Genomic DNA, 27,826 nt, shown 5'->3' with positions numbered 1-27,826 from the left:
TATTGCTATTATTATTATTATTATTAATAATAATAATTTTTTTATTGTTATTATTGTTATTATTATTATTATTATTATTATTACTATTATTATTTTATTATTATTAATAACAATTTTATTATTTTTTAGGATTATTATTTTTATTATTATGTAGCACCCTCCTAGATAGGTGCTAGGATAAAAGCATTGTTTACTCATCTGCTTATCAGGGGAGCCTGATCTTTAGTTAGGAGTGTCCCCACTGCATCCAATAGGGAGGCCTGTTGGACAGTGGAGAAAACCTGACCAATGATACACAGGCTTTTATGACCATCCCAGTGGGTTGGCACCTGGAGAGGTGCATCATGGGATTGGAAATAAAAGCGGAGAGCACAGGCAGGGTGTCTTTGGCGGGAAGCAGAGTCCCAGGAGGAGGGTGACAGCTATCTCTCCTCCTGTCAGCAAGGGAAAGTGGTCACAGGCAGTCGGCCTGAAGAGTAATCTAATAAATAGTTTGCTGTTCAATACTCCACTTCAGTGGCAGGGTGAAGCAGCGGTCTTGCCGCATTCAACATAGATAGACGTCCTCAAGATTGTGCATAGTTTGCTAAGTTGGAGTACCCCACTCATCTCTTCTCCCATCCAAGTTCTAATAAACTACAAAAAAACAAATCCCCTGGACTGTTTATTTACTCAGCCAAGGACTTAAAGTGTTAAGAAACTACAAGTTATTGCTATGGGTAACCCAGGGGAATCCGCTTTAAGTAGCTCCCATGGGAGTAGTGCTACAATTATTATTATAAACGATTTATATTAGTGCCAATAGTGTGCGCAGCGCTTTACAACTTGAAGGCACACGGCTTGACAGTACAGTTGCAATACAATACAGGAAGAATCAGAGGGCCCTGTGAGTTAGAGCTTACAATCTAAGAGGAAGGGTCAAATGATACAAAAGGTGATAATTGTGGGGGATGGGCTGATGGAGAAAATAAAAGTACAGTTGTAAGGTGGAGGCAGGATAGGTTTCTCAAGCCCGGGTTCACACTTATGCGAATTGGATGTGGGTTTCCCTGCATCTAATCCGCATGATAGCAGATTGTGACTGGCTCTCTATGGAGCCGGTTCATACATCTCCGGGGTGGCTGCAGAGCGGTTTGCACAGCAGTCATGTGTGTCTTTGGCTCAGTTTTAGGTCCAAATTCAGCTAAAAATTCAGGCTTAATTGATACCTGAAATGGCAAACAGGGACGCACCAGACCCCCGATGTGAGCTGCATCCGTTTTATCTTAAATAGAAGGGTGTTCAGGGATATCCTAAAGGTGGACAGAGTAGAAGACTGTCAGACAGATTGGGGTAGGGAGTTCCAGAGAATGGGAGAGGCTCTGGAGAAGTCCTGGAGGTGAGCATGGGTGGAGGTGACAAAAGAACTAGAGAGCAGAAGGTCTTGGGAGGAATGAAGAGAACAATTTGGTTGGTATTTTGAGACTAGGTTAGTGATGTAGCTGGGGCCGAGTTGTGGATGGCTTTGTAAGTTGTTGTTAGTATTTAGAATTTTAATATTATTTAATATTTTTTGGGGAATGGAAGCCAGTGGAGGGATTGGCAGAGAGGGGTATCTGACACTGAAAGGTTGGTAAGGTAGAAGTTGGGTCTTTTCCAGTGACATGACAAATCTTCTTTGCATAGTGACGTTAAACCTTGTTCACGTGGGTGTACTTAAAGTGGAACTAAGCCCTCCTATCCTTTTCAGACATGGAAGCTGCCATCTTAGCCTGATCAGTTATGACACCAGCCAGGTTTGACAGTTTGGTTGAGAGCACAAGCAAAGGTGACAGTTAATATTCCAGGCATGCTGGGAATATAAAACTTTTTCAAACCATTACCTAGATGGGTTTAGTTTTGCTTAAAGCAGAGTTCCACCCCCCCCCCCCCCCTTCCAAAAATTAAAAGTCAGCAGCTGCAAATACTGTAGCAGCTGACTTTTAATATTAGGGCACTTACCTGTCCTGGAGTCCAGCGATGTCGGCACTGCGGCTGATGTTTCCATTGGCTGTCGGGTGCTGCCGCCGCCATTGCCGGTACGGGAACCCGGCAGTAAAACCTTGCGGCTTCACGGGCGGGTCCCTACTGCGCATGCGCGAAGCACACTGCGCATTTGAATTGGCTCAGTGGCGGGGGAAGGAGGAGGGGGCAAAACTTCCAAAGTAGGGAAGGGTACCCGTTCCCCCCTCCCCCCTGAAAGGTGCCAAATGTAGCACCTAAGGGGGGGGGGAGCAAATGAGCGGAAATTCCACTTTTGGGTGGAACTCCACTTTAAGTGTACATCCATCTGAATGGCCACAAGTCCATCTAGTTCAACCATTAGAAAAGAAAATAAATAATTGGAATAAGTAGCAAACCTTCATATACAGAATCTTCTACACGCAGCTGATCCGAAGGAAGGCAAAAGAAAATTCCTATAAAGCATGATCAAATTTGTTCCAGTAGGGGAACATTGAATTCCTTCCTGATGCTTCCCAGAAGGCTATCAGATATTTCCTGGATCAACAATCTCTGGTGAGTCTCTTGCACTTGAGATGGGTGAATCTTCAATGCTGCAGAGTGGTGCCATGTAATGAGGTGGCACTGCTCTTTGCAGCACTCCTCTGAGATTCCAGGGCGGGTGGCAGAGCCTTGACACCCTACTTTGCATGCAAAGCTGAGACTGCAAGGGACAAAGTCAGAGATAAGGTGAGTATAGCAGCTGGAGCAACTTTTTTTTTTATAATTAGTATTTTTTAGCTGCTCTTATTGCTTAAATTCCCAAATTAGAATTGGGATTTTAGGTAAAAATGAAGGAAAATCTATATAGATCTGCATTAGCTGTTAAAAATAAATACTAGGGCGAAATTTTACCAATGTTTTCACCCAAGATTTACACAACTTTTACCTAAGAGTCACACATTTTTCTAATTAAAACATGTGAAAATTGTTCAAATCTTGGGTGATAATTTTGTGAATTTTGGTGAAACATTCATAAATAGAACCCTATCTTGGGCACAAAAAATTAGGGTAAAGACATTATATAACCAATAAATGCAGGCTGGACAGAAGTTTGTTGTATTGTTATATTAATGATGTTGTTAATGAATTAATGACACTCAACGCTGTTTGGTGAATGGTATCTACAGAAAAAAAATAAATGTCTATATTAGGTACTGATATCAGAAATGTATGTTTCCATTTATGTCTAAGGCAAGCCATAGATGAAGCAAATTTCTTTCCTGATACCACAGGGGACAGGGGAATCCCTCCCACTGAGCCATTGTGTTCTCCTGGCAGGGGGTGGGGCAGGGGAAGCCAGTGATTATTGCTACAACAGCCGCTTGCAGTAATCGCGTGCAAAATTCGGCAGGCTGAATGTACCCAAGTTGATCGATCTGATACATTCAGCTTGCCCATATATGGTTTTGAATCTCAGCTGGTTCCTGCTGAACTAGACAAGATTCAAACCGTCTATGCCCGGTTTAGGGAAATGCAAAAAAAAAAACATTTTAACTTACCCGATCCCGGGAGCCAGTGCTCCCCTATGCTCTAGTGGTGGACTGCCCTCTGGATATCCTCATATCCAGTGCAGAGCTGTGGATCCTGCCTTGTATTTGATGACCTCAGACAGCATGCAACTACTGGAAGGTAGAGGAGAAGAGGCTGCAGGTGCCAGTCTAGTAGCCTAGAGGGAGCCTGGAGAAGTTTTTTTTTTTTTTTTCTCCCGGTACCCCAGGCATGTATAAGTACAGGGAAAACCCCTTCACAGGGGGGGGGGGTTTGGTCCCCTGAAGATCCGCTTTAAAGCCAGTAGATGAGCATGGCAGCCACAGAACTAACATTTTCTCAAAGAGAGGTCACCGATCATTCCCTTTAAAGTGGTTGTAAACTCTTACATATACTCATTTAGAATACGTGCTACACAAGTAATGTAGATTGTTAATCATGTACCTTTGTCCTAAAAATGATCTCAAAAACTATAGAACAAATGGGCTAGAGGACTTTTATGGTACAGCATGAACTGACAAAATTTTCTGAAACAGTCAAGTCAAGAAATTCTTACAGAAAATTCAATGACAGAGCTGAAAGTTCACTGAAGCCAAACAGAACTATCTTCCAACGGCTCCACTCAGTGTCAACCATAGACCGCAATTAGTCACTGTAACAGATCAACCAGCACCCCGACCGGGTACCTCAGTTGACGGATGCTCCTAGTGCTTCCCGAGGGCTCCAAGCACTCCACCAGACACCATAACCACCTCAGATCCCACGAACTGCGGCAGCTTGGTTAGGGTCTCGCTGTCTCCTACCCACCCTGGACCTACGACAAGGCTCCAGGTTCCCGTGGGTGAACCTCTCTTTCCCCAGAGAGGGCAGCAGGAACAAGCTCTACACAAGTTTTTACAAGAGCTTAGTGATTACCCAAGGGAGTATGGAAGACCATAGCAATCGCTTGTAGCATTTTCCCCCAATAAGAGACAGGGCTCTAGATTGAGGGTGAACTAACTCAACTTTATTGAACAAGAAACAGACTTATATACAGTTTTCCCCCCACAAGGTTACCGCCTAGGTGGACCTTGTTGAGGACTGGACGTGACATTCACAATCCAATAGAAACAGGGTTTTACACTCAGTCATTCCCATACAGTGTACACAATCCCTCCCCCCTAACCTAAACTAATTATGTAGCCATCTGGACAGAACAATGTGAGGTCATTAACATTAGACAATGGGACGGCACTATCCACATTCCATTTTAATACACAAACAATAGGACAAGGCTGCCAGTGACAGTCTGTGTGTCTCTCTCACATTAAAGCTGGAATACACATTATTTAGGAATTACAGATTTCATGGCAGCTTCCTTGACAAAGTTTCACATAGTTTGTAAGTTTGTTCGGTAGATGAAAAATGAAATAAAAGGCAATATCCCAAATTCATAGGAGAATGAAGCAAAGGGGTTTACAATCCAGGGACAGGGTGATCTGTCACAGTTACGAACAGGATATTTATATCGATGTGATACAGAATAGTTAAAAGTTCAAAAAGAGCTGGGGGCCAGTAATCAGTACCTAGAAGCCTATATATATTCAGATATCCCTCGTTTGCAGTGTACATTCAAAGAATGATGCCAATCACTCATAGAACGTCAATTTGCCGCCAAATAGCCACCAGCTCTTTTTGAACTTTTAACTATCCTTTATCACATCCATATAAAGATCCTGTATGTGACTAATCCCGGTCTATGGTTGCCACTGAATGGAGCCGTTGGAGGATAGTTCTGTTTGGCTTCAGTGAACTTTCAGCCTTGTCATTGAATTTTCTGTAAGAATTTCTTGATCTGGGTTGACTATATCAGAAAATTCAAACCCCTCCCTGTTCAGATTTTTTTGATTGTCGCTGATCGCTAATTTTACACCACTTTAGTTTTCTTTCTATCTAGTTATTAGCTCTTGTCCTGCACTCACCCGGGAGACTGCCCTTCGGCATTGCCGTCCTTTTCATCTGTTTGGTCGTTGATTCTACTTTCCTCTTGAGCTATACTCTTGACGAAGCGGGTAAAAACGCGAAACATGTAGAGTAAGATTGGAGATACCCCTTTTTTTGGGGGCCCCCCAATGGGGAAGATGCTTACAGTGAATACCCAATCAACTTAAAGGGTAACTCCACTTTTGGGGGGGAAAGAAATAGCAAATATTGAAAAAACAATATAGCGTATACAATTGTGACACAAATCATATTGTATTTGAATGTTATTTAAAATGACCTTTCCTTTTCAGTTTGCAGCTGTTGTACTTCCTGAAAATGCAATGCAATATGGCTACCTGGACGTGTTCTGTACACAGAATGTATACTGACCACACCCCAGAAACATAATTTCCTGCTTGAGTGATTGGCTCACCAATTTTCCAAGAAGTCTGCTTAAAATACAAGTCAGATTTCCGGCATCCCCTGCAGCAAAAGTGTCATTTTTGGAGAGATATTCCCAATAGGAACACGTCTAAAGGGATGCAGGGCCAGCAGCTTTCCTCATTAGAGCCCTGCAGCTGCACAGCTGATAGTTAATTAGGAAACCGATCCCATTTGACCCATTCAGCACAGGGGAACAAACAGTGATTTCCTCAGAATAACAAAAAGTAGAAATCTGCAACAAAGTTTGATAAAATCCTTGTAATGTACAGAGATCACCCAGAGGGGAATGTTTTTATTTTTCTCAACAAAAGTGGAGTCACGCTTTAAGAGGAATATTCTGTGTGCTTTTTAACCTTACCGACTGTTTCCAAATTGAATTGTGTACATTGTTATATCTTACCCTGTATGGGGATTTTTATATGTATAATCAATACATTTTTGTACTTTTTATAACATTTTGTCAGTTCATGCTGTATCATAAAAGTCCTCTAGCCCATTTGTTCTAAAGTTCTTACATATACTCAGTGAAGGGACTGGCCGCAGGTGATACACAGAGATGTAAAAAAAAATTCCTCCTGCATACGTTGCACCTGTTTATTTGCGGTCTTCTTTTGTGTACATCTGTTCAAAGTTCAGAATGTATAAAGCTTGCATGAGCTGTCAGAAAACAGAGGGGGGAGAGCTGAAATTACACACTACAGAGACAAACCCCCTTCACACAGCACACAGGAACAGAGCTGAGGCTGTCAATCACAGGCTGTGTGCTGGAGATCTCTCTCCTGTCACTTTTTTTCTCTTGGTGTCAGGCAAACTTGTCAGAATGTTTGCAAGCTGATAGCAGAGGAATGAGGCAAAAGCAGAATGAAATTATACTTAGTGCTCTGGATTGAGACAAGTGCACACTATAGAGGGATATGGTTTGTTCATATTTCATGTGTGAGGTTTAAAACCGCTTTAAATTTCTGTTTAGTAATCTGCGTTTTTCCCATCAATGTATAAAATGCGCAAAGAGATTTGTTTTTGAGTGGAATACACGTGTCATAGTTTGATATACAGTGTTCTGTGGTGTTCAGAGCTGGGCATGACAAGTTTAGTTTTAGCACTAGCAAGTCCCCGGGAATTAATTTAAAATGTTGGCTTTGGCGACCATACGCTGTGCTGTAGGGAGAGGGGAACAGGCTGTTACAGCGGTGCCATTTCAGTTAAATACTCTATGGAGAGACCAGCGGCTGCTTTTGTTGGCTGTCACGCGGACAATATGGATAAGTGTTATGATGCAGAAACATTAATAATGTGCAACTATATTGTAAAGAGATCGAAAAATAATTTGGGGACCATTCACACCTCTCGGTTCCATTGCACACACGCTCTACCTTGCGTTACATCACGACAGCTTATGCATTAACCTCCCTGGCGGTCTGATTATGTCAGGATTTCTGTGCTAAAAGCGGTACATTGTCTTGCATGGAAATCTGTTGTTTTATATTTTAAAACTCACCTTCCCCTGCGATCCCCCGCCATCCTCCCCGCCGTCCTCCCCTGCTGTCCTCCCCCTCCGTCCTCCCCCTCCGTCCTCCCCCGCCGTCCTCCCGCTGTCCTCCCGCTGTGTGCTCGGCCGATACCGGCACCTGTCTTCCGGCTCCCTTCCCTGCAAGCATTGCGACGCAGTGGGGTGGAATTGGCAGCAATTTCAAAAATGTAAATACGCAAATGACATGATACAAAGCTGTGATCCTAACGGATTACACTGTGTCATGCCATTTCACCACAGGATTTCACCTGGTGACTTTTCCAGTGCCCTGCCTGTGCTTTTCCAGTGCTTTGTGCCTGGAAAATTGAGAATGACCATGGCGTCCAAAAAGCGTTCTTTTTGCGCAAAAACGCTTTTAGACGAACTGGAAAACAGCGACAGCGAAAGTGAGTTACTTGAAGAACTGAGCGATAGCGATTCGCGGGAAAATTCGTCAATTACAATTTTCTACTTTTTCTTAATATAAAAGAATATAAAATAATTATTTTTATATAAAAGAATATAAAAAAATATATAAAAAAATATATAATACATATATTTAATTATTTATTATAAATAATAAACAAAATTTTTGTCATACATTTAGGCCAAAATGTATTTAGTTACATGTCTTTGATAAAAAAAATTTGAAACAAGCGTATTTTTATTTATTTGCGCAAAAGTTATAGCGTCTACAAACTATGGTGTATATACTGGAATTTACGCAGCTTTTACTTTCTGGCTGCCTATCTCATTTCTTGAAGTGCTAAAATGGCAGGGCAGTATAACCCCCCCCCAATTACCCCTTTTTGGAAAGTAGACACCCCAAGGAATTTCCTGAGAGGCATGTTGAGCACATTAAATATACATTTTTTTTTTTCATAGGTGTTTGAAAAATGACAAAACATTTTTTTTAGACAAAGTTGTCATTGAAATAATAGATAGCTCACTCATTCCATGGGTATATGTGGAATTACACCCCAAAATACAAAATACATTCTTCTGCTTCTCCTGAGTATGGGGGTACCCCTTGTGTAAGATGCTTTGGCACTCTAGCCACGAACAGGACTCAAAACCAATCACTGCCTTCAGGTTTTCTAAGGGCGTAAATTGTTGAATTCACGCCTCACTACCTATCACGGTTTCGGAGGCCATAAAATGCCAAGATAGCACAAAACCCCTCAAATGACCCCTTTTTGGAAAGTAGACACCCTAAGCTTTTTGCTGAGAGGCATGATGAGTCCATGGAATATTTTATATTTTGCCACAAGTTTTGGGAAATTTACAATTTTTTTTTTTTTAACACACATTTGTCCCTTTGAAGATATATTGCTCACATTTACCATGGGTATATGTCAAATGACACCCCAAAATACATTCTGCTGCTTCTCCTGAATATGGAGATACCACATGTATGAGACTTTTTGGGAGCGTAGCCGCGTACCGGACCCCAAAAACCAATCACCGCCTTCAGGCTTTCTAAGGGCATAAATTGTTGATTTCACCCCTCACTACCTATCACAGTTTTGGAGGCCATGAAATGCCAAGACAGCACAACAGCCCCCCCCCCCCCCCCCCCAAATTACCCCTTTTCGGAAAGTAGATACTCCAAGGTATTTGCTAAGAGGCTGAACGAAAAAAACAATAAAACATTACATTATATTAGCCTACAGTACAGTAGAATGGTGGTATCTGCAAAGAAAACTATGGTTAAAAATGAAAAACAGTAAGAATAAAGCTTTAAAGTAAGACAGTATATTATAAAGCACTGTAAAAGTAGAAAGAGTAGAGTAGGAACAGACAATTAATTTGTTAAAACGACAACTATTTTTGGCTTTTTTATATTATTTTTTATTTTTTAAATTTTTTATGTTTTGTAACTTTTTTTACATTTTTTTTGTAACTGTAAAAAAAACTGTTCCAGGCTAGGGTCTCTCAAAATGCGATAGCCATCTAACATCTTTCGACTTTTGAGACCCTTTGTGAAAGTATGCCCTAGACTGTGCCATGCTGTATCCTATACTAATACTCTACTAGTTTGTGGTAGCGATTGAAACAGTCCTTGATGCAGAGATCAGGTTGGCCTGGACAGAAGGGACAAAAATAGTGGGCGCCGTGCCTATATCCGCTTTTTCTACAGACACGACATCTACTTTGGGTGCTCTTTGGGTAGGTGTATCAGGAAGGACATCCGGAAAATGCCTCTCATGCAGCCGGCTCACTGCATCTGAATTGTAAATTTGAGCCACAGCACCTTCTGGATACAGAAGGGCTGTGATGATCTCTTTCTGGAATTTTAGGAAGGATCCACTTCTTTCTGATGCTTTGTATAGCACATAAGCCTTCAGCAGAGCCAATTGGAATAAGTATACAGACACTTTCTAGTACCAGCGTCTGGCCTTATGGGCAATTAAGTACGATGCCATCATCTGGTCGTTGAAGTCCACCCCTCCCCTGTTAATGTTGTAATCATGAACACAGAGGGCCTTCTGAACAACACCAGTCGCCATTTTAATTTGGACTGTCATATATGCGTGAATGGAGGACAGAAAGAAAACATTCCGTGTGTCCCTCCACTTCACTGCAAGCAATTTATTACACTTCAAGCAGGCTTTCTCCCCTGTCTAAGTCGGGAATCTACAAGCCGTTGGGGGAAGTCCCAGGGAATAGGTTGCATGGTGCCACATGCGGCAATTCCAAAATCAAAAGGTAACTAAAAAGTGTCACGCTTTTGTAATAATTGTCCAAGTATAAATGGTACCCCTTTCGGAATAAGGGTGACACCAATTCCCAAACAATCTTGCTGATGCTCCCATGTAGGGCAGTTGGGGGGCTCCACATTGCTATCTTTTCCTTCGTAAATCCGGAAACTACATGTATAGCCTGTTGCCCTGTCACAGAGCTTATACATCTTGACCCCATATCTGGCACACTTGCTGGGGAGGAACTGCCTGAAAGCATGGCGGAGAGAAAATGTAATCAGGGACTCATTAACCGAGACAGCTTGTTGGGGCATATACAAGGCTGCAAACTTCTGGTTGAAGTGATTTACGAGGGTCCAAATATTGTGGAGCCGGTCATATCCAGGGTCTCCCCGAGGATGACCGAGTTCATTGTCACTGAAGTACGTGAACCACAAGATTTTCTCCTATCTAGTCCTAGCCATGGCAGCAGAGAACATGGGCATATGGTGAATTGGGTCAGTGGACCAATATCATTCTTTTTTGTAATGCCCATGAGGAGGGATAGGCCCAGAAATTTGGGAAAAAGGGATACATTTCAATGCAAATTCTCTGGCAAGGGTCAAATTTGGATTTGCGTTGATTAATTGGTTGGCATATAAACTGCTTTGGTCCACAATAGATCTGTAAGGATCTTCCATGAAAAACAGCTCATAAAAATCAAGGGGAGTAAAATCATCTGTTTCCATCTGAATTAAGGGTTGGCCAGTGAATGGGGGAAGTACGGGCGCTGCAGAAGTGGTGGGCTCCCAATCAGGATTTGTAAGCGCACCAGGAAGGACACTATGGACTCTACAGGAAGGTCTTCGAATTATTGGTGGCAATGGGACACAGGCTTGAACTGCACTTATGGGACTCGTCATGTCACTAAGTGTTACTGCAGTGCTGGCTTGACTATGACCAGGGTAAACTAGGCCACTTGATAAAAGAAAAGGAATTGGCAGCACACCAGGTTGAGTCAAAATCCAGATTTATTGACTGGACATCCAAATTATGACAATCGTGACAAGGTAGACGCGTTTCAAACACTGACTGTGTGCTTAATCATTACAATTGTAATGATTAAGCACACAGTCAGTGTGTGAAACGCGTCTACCTTGTCACGATTGTCATAATTTGGATGTCCAGTCAATAAATCTGGATTTTGACTCAACCTGGAGTGCTGACAATTCCTTTTCTTTTATCAAGTTTTCACGGAGGCGAGCCGGGGCATGCATCGGTGTGAGTCATCAGGCAATTACACCGCCTTGAGCAGTGAGTCCTTGTCTGTTAAACTAGGCCACTGGTGCTTGCCAGTTCACCAGAAGTTTGGGTGGCACTAGTACCGACACTCTGCTCCATACGAGTACCCTGCGATCTCTGCACCTCAGCAACAGAAGAACATAAAGTTACTTTGGTTCGCGCAGCCAAGCCACCTTGCCGCGGTAAAACTGTGGTGGGCGGAAAGCAACAGGTTAAAGTAGATCTAACCCAATCTTATAAAATCTTATAAAAGCTTTAACATGTTTAATTTGTATTCAATAATTTAAAAAATTTCCAGCTTTCATTAACATAATACTGGTTGACCATACTATGAAGGTCTTTATGCAGACACTTCCTGTTATAGAATGATAAAAGTTCTGCCCTGTCTCCCAGTAGCTCTTCTCTGTTGTCAACCTGTCACATGAGTTTGCCATGGAGACTATAGTACCGTGAGAAATGCCATGCAGCTATTGTTAAAGTGTATGCATACAGACAGAAAGTGGTTGTAAAGAGGCTGCAGGAGATCAACAACACGGAGATGTACCAAAGGATAAAAAAGTTTAAAAAAAACAAGTATTTTCTAAAAGACAAAAAATGGCAATTATTTATGATGCGCAGTACTTTAGCACATTCAATGTCACCAAGTTAGGGTTTAGATCTACTTTTAAAGAACACAGAAAATAGGTCTTGGAGTCCATTTTTTTATATAGACTCAACACAATGGGCCATTTATAGGTAGCAGGCAGGTTGAGTGACAATGACGCCTTTAGTCCTTTTTATACAAAGTTTCTAACCCAAGCAAGGTCAGCACTGACATTCCCATATAATCACCAGGCAAGCTGTCATTTTGGAGTCTATAGAAGAGGTGGGGGCGGAGATATGCAAATGATAGTCTTTAAGATGTGCGGTTAAAGCGCCGTGTACAACAGAGAACCCTGTTGAGTGGATAGAAACAAAGAGTGCAATACAGCTAAGGTGCTGATCTGCATATCTCAGGATAATCACTGTTTTCACTCTAAGACCGTGGGAACCGAACTTCGCAGTTTGTTTGAAATATGCTAATTCCTCCAGTATGAGGGTCACCTTTCTGATCAACATACAAATTACCTATTCTTCTAGCCCCTTGCATATGCCGTCAAGGCAGAAAAAAAAAAAAAAGAGATCTTAAAGCCGCAGGTATTTTCTTCATTTATTATCAAGAGCATTTAATATTTTTTATTTTTTATAAAAAAAATCAATGTTATAATGATTTTACCTACAAATAAAAAGAAAAAACCTATATAATAATATTAAAACATTTAAATATATATTTAAAAAATGGATGATGTTCTATTTATTTTGTGTCTCTATAGTTGTTTTTGGGCCCACAATATCTCACACCATTTACATTCATTGTACAACTGACTTGGTATGCCTTGTTTTCTCCTTCTCTTTTCATTTTTTATTATTCTAATCTTTTTATAATAAAAATATTTGAAACGTATAAAAGAAAAAAAAAATGGGGCAGACTCAATGGACTACTTGGTCTTTTTGTTGCGATCACTCTTCTATGTATTTATAATCAACTAATCAGCATATTACATGCTTGTGTAATTTAAAGTGATATGTTGGAATTTAGCTTTTGTCTTTGGTGATCTTTGCTGTCTGTAGATCAGGGGTATTAAAATAAAATTCATGGAGGTCCGATCAGAAAAAATTTCTGCCAGCAGAGGTCACATGTTTGTGGGATGACTCAGGTCATTCACCCCCTTTTCTTACATCAAAATCCCCTTCTTACATGAGTGTCCCTCTGCACATCAGTATCCTCTGCTCCACTTTATGCCCCCCCCAAAAACCCAGCGGTATCCTCTTCCCCCTTCACATCACCCCCCACAATGGTGTCCTCTGCCCTCCTTTACAGCATCCCTTTTGCCCCCCCCTTCCCATTACAGCCCTCTGCGGCTCTGCTTCTCTTCACATCACAGCCGCCTGCAGCTCTGCCCCCTCATTTACAGTACAGCCCGTGCAGCTCTGCCCCCCCCCCAATTAACATTGCAGCCCCTGCAACCCTAACCCCTCCCTCCTTAAAGCGGAGTTCCGGGCACAAAAACAATATTTTTTTTTTGTGCCTGTCTGCTAGTTCAGCCTAACCTGAAAAGCAATTGGATAGTTAGATTTTTTTTTTTTAAAAACTCACCTTGTAATTGACGATCGTAAATATTCACCTCAGAGTACTTCCTCCCTCGGAGCCGCGGCTCACCCCATCACTTCCTGCGCTGCCATGATTCCTGGGAGCTAAACGTCATCGCTCCCAGGAATCAATGCGACGGCACCGGCCCCGCTCGTCACTTCCGGGCGACGCCGCATTCCCCTGCTAAACAGCTTCTGGGCATGCCCAGAAGCTGTTTAGGAATGCGGCCCCGCACCGGAAGTGACGAGAGGGGCCGGTGCGGCGCATTCTGGGAGAAGAAGACGCGGAAGAAGACGCAGAAGAGGACCGCGCCGGCTTCAGCTGCCCACAAGAGAGATGGAAACGCTGTGGAAGAAATTTTATAAGTAAGTATTTCTTCTAAAAGGTAAGTGTGAACCAGGACAGATCAGAGGCTAGCCATTGTGGAATGTGCTAGCCCTGACTGTCCCGCGGGTATGTTCATCAAAAAATGACATCTGTGCCCGGAACTCCGCTTTAAATTCAAGTTACAGCACCTGGAGCTATTCCTCCCATTCATATTATAGCCCCCCCCCAGCTATGCCCCCCCCACTTTACGTTGCAGCCCCTGCAGCCCTGCCCGACAACCCCCTCCCCCCCTAAATTCACATTGCAGCATTGACCCCCCCCCCTAAATTCACAGTACAGCCCCTGTAGCTCTGCCCCCTCTTTCCCATTGCAGCCCCCCACAGCCCTGTCCCTCCAATTTACATTGTACACCGGGCTCTCCTATCCCACCGGGAGGCCTGCAGAAAATCTTTGGATAGGTAATTGAAGCGCCACACCGAAATATTGAAGCCCAAAATTAAGTTTATTACAAACATACATTGAGTACAAAAGCTGATCAGGGGTCAAACATCACCCCTTCATCAGGACTTTTGAAAATGGTGTAATGACACAGCAACTCATCAATGTGTCATTACATAATTTTCCTCATACTCTGTATATATATTCACATAAGCCCTGATGAAGGTGGAGGTTTGCCCCCCGAAAAGCATGGGCTCTTTTACTCAACGTATGTTTGAAAACAAAATTAAAGCAACATTAAAATAATAATCATAATAATAACAAAAATGTTATACTTACCTGCTATGTGCAGTGGCTTTGCACAGAACAGCCCCGATCATACTCTTTTTGAGTCCTCCTCCTCTTCAGCCAGTGCCCCCAATAGCAAGCTACTTGCTCTTTGGGCACTGGTGCGTGCTCGCTCCCCAGTCCCTCTCTATGTGTCCATAAGACACACAGAGCTCTGGCTTGGCCCCGCCCCCACTCTCTTCTAATGGACTCACTGCCTGTGATTCACTGTAGCCAATGGCTCCTGCTAGTGTCTCAGCCAATGACGAATGAGAGACCTGGGAGAAGCTCAGTTCTTGTGCACATTGCTGGATCGAGAGGGAACTCAGGTTATTATTACAATGGGGGGGGGGGGCACTGCACGCAGAAGGTTTTTTACCTTCATGCATAGACATCATTAAGGTAAAGTCCTTGAGCCTTTAAAACCTTTTTGGACTAGAATATTTTGGTGTGGAGTTTCAGTTCTAGATCCAAATATTTTTTTTTATAATTCAAGGCAACTGTGGAAACTCTTTGGTGTGCAGAAGCTGCCTATCCATCATTTGGACGCCCCACAGTGATTCCATCAGTACACTGTTGTTGATCAATATAAATAGAAAACCATTGCCCAACTGTATTGTAAGGTACCAGCACCATCAATCTTCCATCTACGGTGATTTCTGTAGACCAGGGGTCTTCAAACTATGGCCCTCCAGTTGTTCAGGAACTACAATTCCCATCATGCCTAGTCATGTCTGTGAATGTCAGAGTTTTCCAATGCCTCATGGGATGTGTAGTTCTGCAACAGCTGGAGGGCCGTAGTTTGAGGATCCCTGCTGTAGACAGTAGCCACAGCCTGAATAGAAAAGCCTGTCCAATGCCTGCATGCTGCAGCGAAAGAACCTCGCTCTCTGTATGGATGCAATGGTCTCTCTGAAATGGTGAGTCAGACCCCTATCGCTGCAATAACTAAAGCTCATGCTTCCTGCTGATTGGAGAGATCTAGCTCTGATGTAGCTAAATGCAGGCAGATTTCAGGGATATCCTCACATGTGGGTGGGTGTGTTTGCTTCTGAACTCTCTCTGGAAAAAAGCAGAATTTATACCTGAAAAAAAAAAAAAAAAACTGAGATCGCTGAACATGTAGGATGTGCTTAGTTTTGACCAGAGTGTCTTTTTAACTGTTACCATCTTTCAAAAATGTTTTTTTCTATTGATGATGAAGTCAAGCAAGCATACTGTACTACTATATATACAGGCACCTTGATACCCAGAGCCGGATACACCATGAATAATAAGCAATTAAAATTCTAATCAGGGCAAGAAAAGTGAAGAGCAACACTATAAAATGTTAACAAAAATGTTCTGCCTAATCTCTGCCATGCACAATGTTTTCTGGCAAAAAATGTAAAAAAATTAAAAATTATAAAGGATAAATAAGGTAGTTAGAGATTTAAAAAAAAAAATAAAAACTTTGAAGTCATCTATTTTTCTGCGTAGTCCAAAGAAAATTCCACTGGGTCTGCTCTGTGATCTTTCGTAGTTTGCCAGAGGGCAAACATAATCAGACGCCGAATTGCTTTTTATTTTTTTATTTTTTTTATTTGGCCTGTATATGTCGGGATGTGATGTACAAATCAGGAATTTTTGCCTTTACTTAAAAAAAAAAAAAAATCTACTTATCTCACGATATCACCTCCAATGAAAAGATTGAAAAGGATTAATTGACTGCTGATCGATGGTGATTGAGAACCAGTCAATGACTAATGTCCGTAATTGTGCCCAACCACACACAAACGCGCAGGCGAAATCAGACAAAGACGCTCTCTCTCTCTATCTCTCTCCCTCTCTCTCTCACTAGCAGCTCTGCCTTGTTAGCAGTAATTTGTTAACATGAAGCTCTAAAAAAAGCCTCCGCAGCTGGTGGGACAAATGTGTTGCTCGGCATTCAGGCCATCACCGCGATTCGGCGACAAATGTATAGAATCAGATTCTTGCTAAAAACTACAATTACAGGTGATATACAGATTGAAATCACAGGGCTGAATTGTCGAAGAAAATTGTCCTAATGATGGGTTTTCGGCTAGGCGATGCAGCTCTTTTCATTCTCAGTGACGGGTTCTGAACGCAGCTGCACCTGCCGTGTGCTGCGTTCTGCCGCATTTAATGATGTCGGATGATATTATTAGGCAAAGTGTTCATAAACAGATGTTGAGCCTGTGCCTAAATGCTGTCAGATGAGCCTTTCCTTGGCCTAGAACAGTATTATTTATATAGAAGGTTTACGTTTGTTATGTTAATAACCCCACTATTAGCTTTCCCGATGTTACGATAGGAATGAAAATGCAGTTAATATGAATAACAGCCTCTGGTACTCTTTGTACACTAGTGGAGGGTAACTTTTTTTTGCAGAAATAAACATAGATCCCCCCCCTCCTCCCTTTTTCTCCACCCCACCCCTTGCATACATTGCTTTTGCCTCTTTTGTGCTTCTTGGCATGCTTGGGATTTTTGCACTGTAACCAACTTTTGCCTGTTGATTATGATGTCAGAAAATTTAATTTCCCATAATTTAGCATTTGCCTCTGCTGATTTTGCTATTCAAAGTAAAACTGAAGTATATCAGTGAGTGCATATTTGGTGCTATTACTGTAATTTGCACTTTACAATGCATCTGTAATAAAAAAAAAATAATAATACAGATAATTGCGGACAGAAATAAAACTCAGGCATCTTGAATGTTACACATACCTACAGTTATCTCATTGATTGACTAGGGGGCCCTAAACAATGCATCATCCTATGCCACATCTAACTTCATCCACTCCATGCTGTCTCCTGACGGGAGTCCATTGATCACCCACAATGACCAATAGCAAAGACCTGGAGACAGCACAAAGTGGATGAAGGTAGATGTGGCATAGTAGGATGGTCAGGGCAAGACAAAGGAGGAAAGGTGGGTAGGACCAAATACCAACTCTATGGGATGACTAAAGTTGGGCTTTGAGTTGGAAAGTTACTAAGAAGTTGAACCCTTTTTTTTTTTTTTTTTACAAACTTCATTGTTCTTCCCCAAACACCCCCCACACACCTCTATAAATGTCTTAAATCCTGAACACTTCAGGTCAGTAAAGTCAAAGGGCCTCCTTCTTCTTCGTTAATGGAGGTGGTGGGTAGTCCCTTGTCCTGGACTTAGTGCTGTTTTGTTCAGGACACTTCTAGCCCAGGCTACATGATGAGGCACCTTTATGTGGCATGGTTATGATGGTTTGAGTTCATTGGAAATGGGTTGAATGGTACTGGCCGCCACTCAGCCTTGAAGACAAGTGGAGCTAGACCTCAGTGTAGTAAGGCAGTGGGGGACAAAATCTGGGATGAGTATTACTTTTCTTTTTATAACATTGGCAAACTAGCATATTTACAAAAAGAAACTCACTTTTAATACCCTGTCTTTCAGAATTGAACTTCTGTGTCATATAGTTAGGTATTATAAGGTTTCTGCATATTGCATAAAAACATGGAACTGGTAAATCAGCCCATTTCCCATTTCAATTTATATTAGGTAATATCATGGACAATGGCTGCAGGGACCTTTTCTACCCACATTCACCCTGTTATTTGTTATTTCTATATTTCTTTTTTTTTGTTACATTTTTGAGGGACTGTTTTCTTGTATTTGCCCTAAAGACTATTCCTGGCCTGTTTAATTCTGAACATGTTCATTGAAAGAGCTGGTCACATTGGCCTCTGTTCCATATTCTTCAATGTAAGAGACGGACAGTCTGTTACTGGTGGTACCCTGCTATTGTCTGTGTATTGAGGTGTTACGTGTTTTCTGCTAAGCATGTCTGTCCCATTGTTAATTGTTAATAAAGCACCTATTGTTTCTGTCCAGATGGCTAGTTAATTAGCTCAGGTTAATTATGTTTCTGCGTACAATTTCATCTGCATATGATAATGTAATCAGGCACCTGACCTGGTGGGGTATATATTTGGTGTGAGTTTGTTCAATAAATGTTCCAGATCTTATACAAGCTATTCTCGGCTAGACTTGTATGCCATGGCTACAACATTTGATATCTCGACAGATACCTGGGTGGGCTAGGGGATTTTGGATCGTGCGCTCACCAGGCAAGGGAAGCTTATACTGCGGACATACTCTTCTTGAGTACGGGGGTCCATCACATGTGACATTTATTATCAGTTATGGGAGGGAACAGAGCATATGGGAAGCTGGTACTTGCACAGTAGAAAGTCCCGATTATGAGCTTTCTGAGGAATTTTTGAGGGTAACTCATAAAAATGATAAAGCTACTAATTTGAGTGAATCATTTTATTAGGGAACAACAAAAAAGAAAAGGGGCGCACCGACCTAGTGCATTACCACTAAAAATGTATTAAAATATTAAAAAGTATACATTATACTCACAAAGCAGGTGTGTATGGACACACTTCAACATAATACACATAAAGTCTCCAAGGTAGCCAAGGAACCGCACTGTGTTGAATGGTATGCAGTGTGCCGCATGAGGCTGCTGTGTCTAGGCTGACACGTTTCAGGGGCGAACCCCCTTCCTCAGAGCCAAAAAGAGTTGCGGTTCCTTGGCTACCTTGGAGACTTTATGTGTATTATGTTGATGTGTGTCCATACACACCTGCTTTGTCAGTATAATGTATACTTTTTAATATTTTTAATACATTTTTAGTGGTAATGCACTAGGTCGGTGCGCCCCTTTTCTTTTTTGTTGTTCCCTAGTTGGTTTCGGATACCCTTGATCCTGAAGGGGCAGCAAGACCGCAAGCTTTGTCCACTCAAGTCTGAAGTATTCCTCTTCCCTCCGGCCTATTTTTCACTTGTGCGCAGGAGAATTGTTCTACTACTGAACCATTTTATTACCCAAGGATGAAAACATAACAGTAGCTCCATAAACTACTCCATCAGATATTTTAAATGCATTTCTCCTTTTCTCAAAATATGCAGACTAATTAAACAATACTGTTACTAATACGAAAATGTTTGACTTTGACAGCCAAGCCTTAATCCTCATCTCTAACTACTCATCCTAGCTGCTGACCTGAGTAGAAAGCAGTAACACATGACTGTCACAAAAATTCAATTCGGCTGGAGGCATTCATTAATGCCCACAGTAAAACATGTAAAATGCAAAATATCTTTAAATACCATGCCTGGGGGATGCCCTAACCTGCATGTGAAGTGGCATATCTGTATGATGTATACAACCTACTGCAGCAAAACTGACATTTACAGATATATCACCCTCCTAGTATGGAGTAGGCTGCTGGGCAAATTTAGTTTAGCTCCTCTGTAATCAGTGGAGCAGGGGTGGATTGCCGAGGACTGCTCAGTATTTCACAGGCTGCTGTTCTGCTACTCCCCCTTGTCTTCTAGAGGCTTCTAAAAGTATAGAGGGAGGAACAGCAGAACAAGCAGCAGAATATTTATAGATCTCCAGCAAATCCCTTTGGAATGAGTACCCAGAAGGTGGAGAGAGAGACACAAATAGGGTGCAGTGTTCCTGGGTCTAGTCCTGCCAGAGAAGTCCAGTCCTAGGGCAAGAGTGCTAAAAAAGCCCCTGTGAAGACACCGAGGTCCCAGCTAGGCTCAGCTAGGGGACCAATTTACAGATTCATTGTCCAGGAATTGAGCCGGGTCAAGAGGAGGCTCACTGGAGAGAGCCAAAAGAAGTTGGTGGGGTGGAGTCCAATTTTTCTGCAGTGGTGTGAGGCTACATCTCCCTCACTAGGAAGAGCCTGGTGGAAATCAGCAGGAGGCAACCAATGATCCTCTAGCTAAGTGAGTAACTGACCTCTAATGCTTAAGAAGTAGTGACAGTGTGTAGCTTTTAACCTCCTGAGGGAGTACAAGTTCCCAGCAGCATTAGAAATCTTGTGGGACATTCAGTGGATGCAGTGCAGCCAGCAAACTTTACAACACTGCAGTCAGTGGAGGACAGCCAGAAGTTGAGAAGTCTACAAGTTTGTTCAGTGGCAGTTCATCAGGGTATGTCATGCCCCCTACCTCTATCCAAACTCATGTTCCAATAAAATCCTAAAATGAACCCCTAGCCTTTTTTCTGAGCCAGTGGAAGAAGGAAGAAATTGCTGTGTGCCTGTCTGTGTGTGTGTGTGCTAAATGGGCAAATAGGACCAAATTCACCAGCTGCTCTTTAGGGGGGGTTCAGTACACAAGGTAAAAAATGTTTAAATTGCCATTAAATGACAATTCCCATCCACTTGCTTCTCTTCACCTATACCAATCATTTATCCTTGATGAAGGTCTGATGCAGTTGTAATTTAGGGACCCCAGACAAAAAAAAAATGGTTTAGTTCCCCTAAAAACACATATCAGAGTTCTCCCAAGAGTCCCACCTGCTGAACCATTCCAGGCTTTATGCCCTCAACATGGGGGGGGGAGGGGTTCCCAGGGGATTCTTCCTGGCAAATACCCTTGCCCCCTAATTGATGAGGACAAGAGTCTCTTTCCCAAAACCTTGGCTCATTGGTTGTAAGGGTCTGAGGGGGACCAAAAGCAAAAAATCCCACTGATCTCTGACCTGATCTGCTCCTGTTGGTTATTCACAACAAAACTAAGGATCAGGGTCTCCCAGGTGATCGCCTTGACCAAATATGCCAATATTTTGTCAAAGCTTTTGACCAAATATGGCTATTAGGCCATATTTGGTGAATGATGTTAGCATTATCCCCACTGGGGATTCACAGCCAGTAAATGAATGAGACCAGGTGACATCACAAGTTGCTAAGTACACCCGCTGCTTCCTTAACAACCATTGACTGAAATTAGGCTATTATAATATAGCACTGGTAGAGATGCTACTACTATACTACACTATTCCCACCTTATAAAAAAAATAATAATTCCCCAACAATCAATGTTCGGTCCAAACTTCTGTTCAGACCGAACCTTAAGCTAATTACTAGTTTTAATTGATCACAGCAAATGATACATAAAATTCCAGCATGTTTTGGAGCTCATGGGTCCCGCTGCATCAGAGCTTATAATTAATCAATAATTAATATAATTATAATTAAAAGAGCTTGACCAAAATAGGCATTCTTTTGGAAAATCAGTTGATTGGTAATTGATTTTTTCTGAAGTATCGACTGCTGACATTCCAAAAAAATCTTTCTGGTCCATCAATATTTAGGGGGGCTGTCTTCATTTAAATAACAACACTACCTCAGGTCAAAGTCCAGCGATCCACTGATATTACTGCAGCAGAAGTCACCAAAAGACAAAAACAACATAAAAAATGCATCAAAGTGATAAAGCTTAGGGCTGCCCCCACTTCTGCCTCACTGTCCCAGGCAATAGACCACAGGTGCTTTTACATACAGCCCTGTACAAGCAATTACAGGTTCTACACCATTCCAGAGATGGTTTACTATGGTTGAGCTGCCTAGAGGGACACTTTTTGACTATAAATATATAAGAACTGATATATTTTTATGATTAAATTCTCTTTTAATGACATGCTTTGTTTGCCTGTGACAAGATTGGTTTTAGATCTACAACTTTTAATAGATGATAGAGGAGCTCCCAGCTCTGGTTTTGGTACTGTTCAGTGTTTTGCTTGTGGTTTCTTTGAACAAAAAAAAAACTGTGCTGAATAATGCATGGACCATATTACTGTGCCTATCCAGGCTGTGCCAATCACACAGCACCTGCTCGCAAATGTCCGCATATGATGTGTTACAGAGAAGAGATCACCAAGCGAGATGTCAGAGGGATGACACTGCAGTATGTGTTTTACTGATGCTGTTTAAAGTCAGAGAGAGAGCTGAAATGCTCTATTAAAGTTCTGAAATCTTTGTTTTCTGAGATCTTTGCTGTCCAAAATGGTAATGCAATGGTCTGTGGGGCACTGCCCCTCATGTGCTCAGATCTACTATTAGAGGGCATGCTTTTTCTGTGGGTCATGAAGGGCCTTTTTGAGTCAAGATGTAAAATGGGCATTTGCCTACCTAAAGCTTTGCTAGCATGGCACTGTGACATAGATGATGCTCTGGAATAGTTTGTTTCTCCTGGGAACAAGGTGACCTGAAAGGTGGGTGATTATTGAATGAATATTTTTCAGGGTCTTATTTTTCTTTTGTATTATTAAAGCGTAACTCCACTTTTGTTGAGAAAAGACCATTCCCCTCTGGGTGATCTATGTACATTGCAAGGATTTTTAACAAACTTTGTAGCAGTTTCCTACCTTTTGTTATTCTAAAGAAATCATTGTTTGTTCCTCTGTGCTGAGTGAGTCTAATGGGAGTGGTTTCATAATTATCTATCAGCTGTGGCAGCTGCAGGGCTCTAATGAGGAAAGCTGCTGGGCCTGCATCCCTTTAGTCATGTTCCTATAGGGAGTATCTCACCAAAAATGACATTTTTGTTGCAGGGGATGCCAGAAATCTGACTTGTATCTTAGGCAGACTTCTGGGAAAATTAGTGAGCCAATCACACAAGCAGGAAATTATGTCTCTGGGGTGTGGTCAGTATACATTCTGTGTACAGAAAACCTCCAGGTAGCCATATTGCATTGCATTTTCAGAAAATTACTGCAGATTGAAAAGGAAAGGTGATTTTTAATAGCATTAAATTACAATATTTATGTTGAAATTGTATACGCTATATTGTTTTTAATTATTTGCTATTTTTTTCCCCACGAAAGTGGAGTTACCCTTTAAGTATTGAAGTCAAAGCTGTGTAATGTATTAGCCTTGTTCATGAATGTTCATATTCATTGTGAAGCCCTAGGTGACACTTAAAAGAGAAGAAGGGCTAAAGCTCTTTTGACCCTACTTCTCCTGTGGGTCACAGGAGTACACTTAGTTCTGAACTCCTGTGACCCAGATTCAGCCGACAGAGGGCTAAAGTCCATTGTAGGCTGACGTCACTCAGCCAGTCCAGGCTCTAGAGAAATGCCAACTTTAATGGATTCACCTCCTATGCCTGATCGGCAGTTGGCTCAGCCTCAAGCCTCCTCCACAGTCTGGCACAGTGAGCACTGGAGGGGCAGAGCAGAGAGCCGATGACTTACAGCCCACTGAAGAGTGAGAACTGAGCGACCAGCAGTCTTTGATCAATTGGTTCTCAGTGTAGAGGCACCATTGGATTGACTTGATATTGGATTGATTGGACTGCATCCACCTAGGTGAGTATGTATATTTGTTTTATATAAATCCCATACTTCTCTTTTAAAAGGGCGACTGAGGGTGCACTCACACTGGCAGTTTTAACCAAGCCCAGGCACAGTTCAGCCCTTTTAGTCTGGATTGTTTGTGAGTGCTTCAAACCATGCCCAGGAGTGGTTGGACTTCGAAGAGGTGGTCCCAGGAACAGTTCACTTACGATCCTTTGAGGTTTGCCTTGGTTTGAGTACAGTGCCTGAGCTCAGACCTCTCCATCAATGAACTTGATGAACTTTTCTACTTGGATTATGTAAAACGTTTTACAAAAAAAATGTATTGAAACAGATAAAACTCCCACCCTTGGTAACCCATGACTGTCTGGGTCATGGATGGTCCTTTCACATTAAAGTGAACCTGTCTTAGCCTAAAGAGGACTTCAGGTAACAACAGTGTTTAAAGCTGAACTCTAGGCAAATAAAAACACACACATTATTACAGTTCTGTATGAGTGAATAAATCATTAAAGGAGAAGTGTGGGAAATAAAAAAACCAAGACACATACTAACTTACACGGCTGCAGCATCAGTCCAATGAAACTGTCCCCTGATGACTCTAAGACCAAGAACTAAGTGATCATATGACCACTGATCGCTCAGTTCTTGGTCCATTTTGAGCAGAGAATGGTAACTATCGCAATGTTTTGACATTGTTGTAAATAATCTGATTCCTGGAAGGGGGCTTCTACACCGCAAAGGATCTCTACAGTTTACTTGGCTTGTAGCATAGTGTAATAAAAATGGAAAATTAAGATCCACACCACTGCTAAGAGGTCCAGATACAACATTATTCCAATAAAAGTCAAGGGGACTCCAAAGAGCTTCCAATACATTTCAGGGGTTTAAAATGCCTTTTTCATCAGGGCTAGAAAAACAAAATGACATCCCCATATCAATAAATTATCAATACGATATCCCCTTCTCAGGGTCATAGTTAGTCTTGACGCTTTTTTTCTAACCCTGATGAAGGGGGTGTTTTTGGACCCCTGAAACACATTGGCTACTCTTTTGATTGTGCTCCTGGCTTTTATTAGAATAAAGTTTTATCTGGACCTCTTAGCAGTGGTGCGGCGCCTTACTTTCCATTTTTGTCGAAAGATATTTAAAACCTTTTGTAAATTTTATAGCTAATGTTCAAAAAAAAACCCTTGGTAACCCATGACTGTCTGTGCCATGGATGGTCCTTTCACATTAAAGTGAACCTGTCTTAGGCCTCTTTCACAGGGGAGTTCCGTTTTTTATGCCCGATCAGGTCCTTTTTTTTTTTTTTGAACGGACACGGATGACACTTGTGTCATCCGGTCCGTATGTCCGTTTTTCATCCCATCCATTTGCGGATGAAAACCAGACATAATGCATGTCTATGTAAATACGGATGTCAGCGGATGACACCACTGACATCCATTTTGCGTCCGTTCCGTTTTTTGAACGGAAGAAAACGTAGGGTTCTCTTCCGTTCAAAAAAATGGAACTGAACGGAACGGATGAAAAACGGATGTCAGCTGATGATCATCCGCTGACATCCGTATTTACATAGACATGCATTATGTCCGTTTTTCATCCGCAAACGGATGGGATGAAAAACGGACATACGGAACGCCCGTGTGAAAGAGCCCTTAGCCTAAAGAGGACTTTAGGTAACAACAGTGTTTCAAGCTGAACTCTAGGCAAATAAAAAGACACACATTATAACAGTTCTGTATAAATAAATCATTAAAGGAAAAGTGTGGGAAATCAAAAAAACCAAGACACATATTAACCTATATGGCCTCAGCATCAGTCCAAGGCAACTGTCCCCTGATAAATCTAAGACCAAGAACTGAGTGATCCTATGACCACTGATCGCTCAGATCTTGGTCCATTTTGAGCAGAGAATGGTGACTATCGCAAAGTTTTGACATTGTTGTAAATAATCTGATTCCTGAAAGAGGGCTTCTACACCGCAAAGGATCTTTACGGTTTACTTGGCTTGTAGCATAGTGTAACAAAAATGGAAAATAAAGCTCCACACTGCTAAGAGGTCCAGATACAATATAATTCCAATAAAAGTCAAGAGGATTTCAAAAAGTTTCCAATGCATTTCAGGGGCTTAAAATGCCTTCTTCATCAGGGCTAGAAAAAACAAAAATGACATCCCCATATCAATATATTATCAATACGACATCCCCTCCTCAGGGTCATAGTTAGGCTTGACGCTTTTTTTCTAACCCTGGTGAAGCGGGTGTTTTTTTTTTTTTTTTGTACCCCTGGCTTTTATTAGAATGAAGTTGTATCTGGACCTCTTAGGCTCCATTCACACTACCGCGACTTCCTAGGCGACTTGTCAGCCTGACAAGTCCGATCCCTCGTGGTCCATTGACTGCTACAGGATCCGTTCTAATAGGAGCTACACAAGTCGCTCCGACTTAGAAAAAGGGTCCTGTACTACTTCGGGGCGACCTCGGAGCGACTTGCATAGACATTCATTATATGAAGTCCGTGCAAGTCGCGCCGAAGTCGCGGTGCGCGGGACTTCACAAGTCGCCCCCGAAGTAGTACAGAGTCGTGCCGCTTCAGTGTGAATGGGCTCTTAGCAGTGGTTTGGTGCTTTACATTTCCATTTTTGTAGAAAGATATTCAAAACCTTTTGTAAATCGTATATCTAATGTTAAAAAAAAAATGTATTCTACAGTTTTAATTTATCGGTAATGAAGTATGTCCCAATATGTTCAGGCTGCTGGATTTTGTAGAAATCTTCACTGAAGGCTTGGCCTGTCCTCTTCCTGCTGCTGAACCTCCAGCACTGTAGGGGGTTAATAGCCTTTTAAACTAAACTTCAGTTTTAAATTGAAAAAGAAGGTGGATCTCAGATACAAAGGTACAGCTGCATTTTTTTTTCTAAGCAAGAAAAGAAAACAACAGCTCCATTTACACCAGTTGGTAATGTAAGAACGCGATTGGAGAGACCGATTTAATGAGATCCATTTTCAAAGCAAATTGAAGCATGAAGCATCTTTTTTTTCGCCACGAAGCTTATTTGATACCAAAATATTAAATGATAAACACAGATTGCTTTAAATCAGACAGGCCATATTAAAGAAAAGCATTTAAGCTCATCTTGATATGTAGCACCTTATTTAAATTAGGAGGTGTTAATTTGTGGCTTGAATAATATATTAATATAATATGTAAAGTGAATGGGATTGTTAATCACAGTCGCGCCTGAAACGACTTTGCTTCTGTGCACGGAATGTTAATTTTGCAAAACATTAATTTCAAAGATTTTGCAGCAGTGCTTTTGTAATTAAATATTAATGTCACATGTTATTGCAGTAGCATGTTTATAAAAGCCGGCAACACTTCAAGTTAACTCATTTGTTTTATATTTATTTCTCTTGCATCTACTGGTGCTCTTTTTTTTTTTTTTTTAAACGAAACCTCTACATGTAGGCCATCTTGAAAAAAGTCTAATTTATCACTGTAAGCTATTTTTTTTTTGCATCCACCAAGGTAAATATTTAATGAGGTGTGCTTAGCTGATGTAATTTATCAGGTAATTAGATTTGTTCACGGCCTTCCCACTGCTAGGAAGAGGCAGTGTCCATTTTGAGGGCTGTACCAGTGTCTGTATGGACAGCAATACATCAATTTAGTGAAAACTGATGCTTTTGAGAAGCCAGTAGGGCCTAGGTCCAGTGATAGGCACCAAAAGAATTAGCACCAGAGTAGCTTCTAGTTGTTCAAGTCCAAAAAGAGTCAACTTTTGGCAAAATACACACAACTTAATGAAACTTTAGTTTTATTTCTGTCATTTCAAATAGTAAAAATTGATTAGAAAGGGTGTTTTTTCATTTTTATAATTTTTATTCAATATATAACTATGCATACAATACAGTTATAACTATACATACTTCAAAAACAAAAACCCCTTATTTTTATTTTTTTTTTATTATGGGATAAAGTATAGAAGAGTTAAAATCAG

At 41.5% G+C, this 27,826-nt stretch overlaps 1 protein-coding gene across 1 annotated transcript in view; it reads left to right on the top strand.

Moving 5' to 3' along the window:
• ARHGAP15 (Rho GTPase activating protein 15) overlaps positions 1-27,826 on the top strand; it is a 944,276-nt gene that overhangs the window by 342,376 nt on the left and 574,074 nt on the right. The gene's annotated exons all lie outside the window — the stretch shown is intronic.

Source organism: Pelophylax lessonae, assembly GCF_965119305.1.
Source record: "Pelophylax lessonae genome assembly, chromosome: 6".
Lineage (NCBI taxonomy): Eukaryota > Metazoa > Chordata > Amphibia > Anura > Ranidae > Pelophylax > Pelophylax lessonae.
The sequence above is the reverse complement of the archived record's forward strand: the minus strand, read 5'-3'. Positions and strand labels throughout refer to the sequence as shown.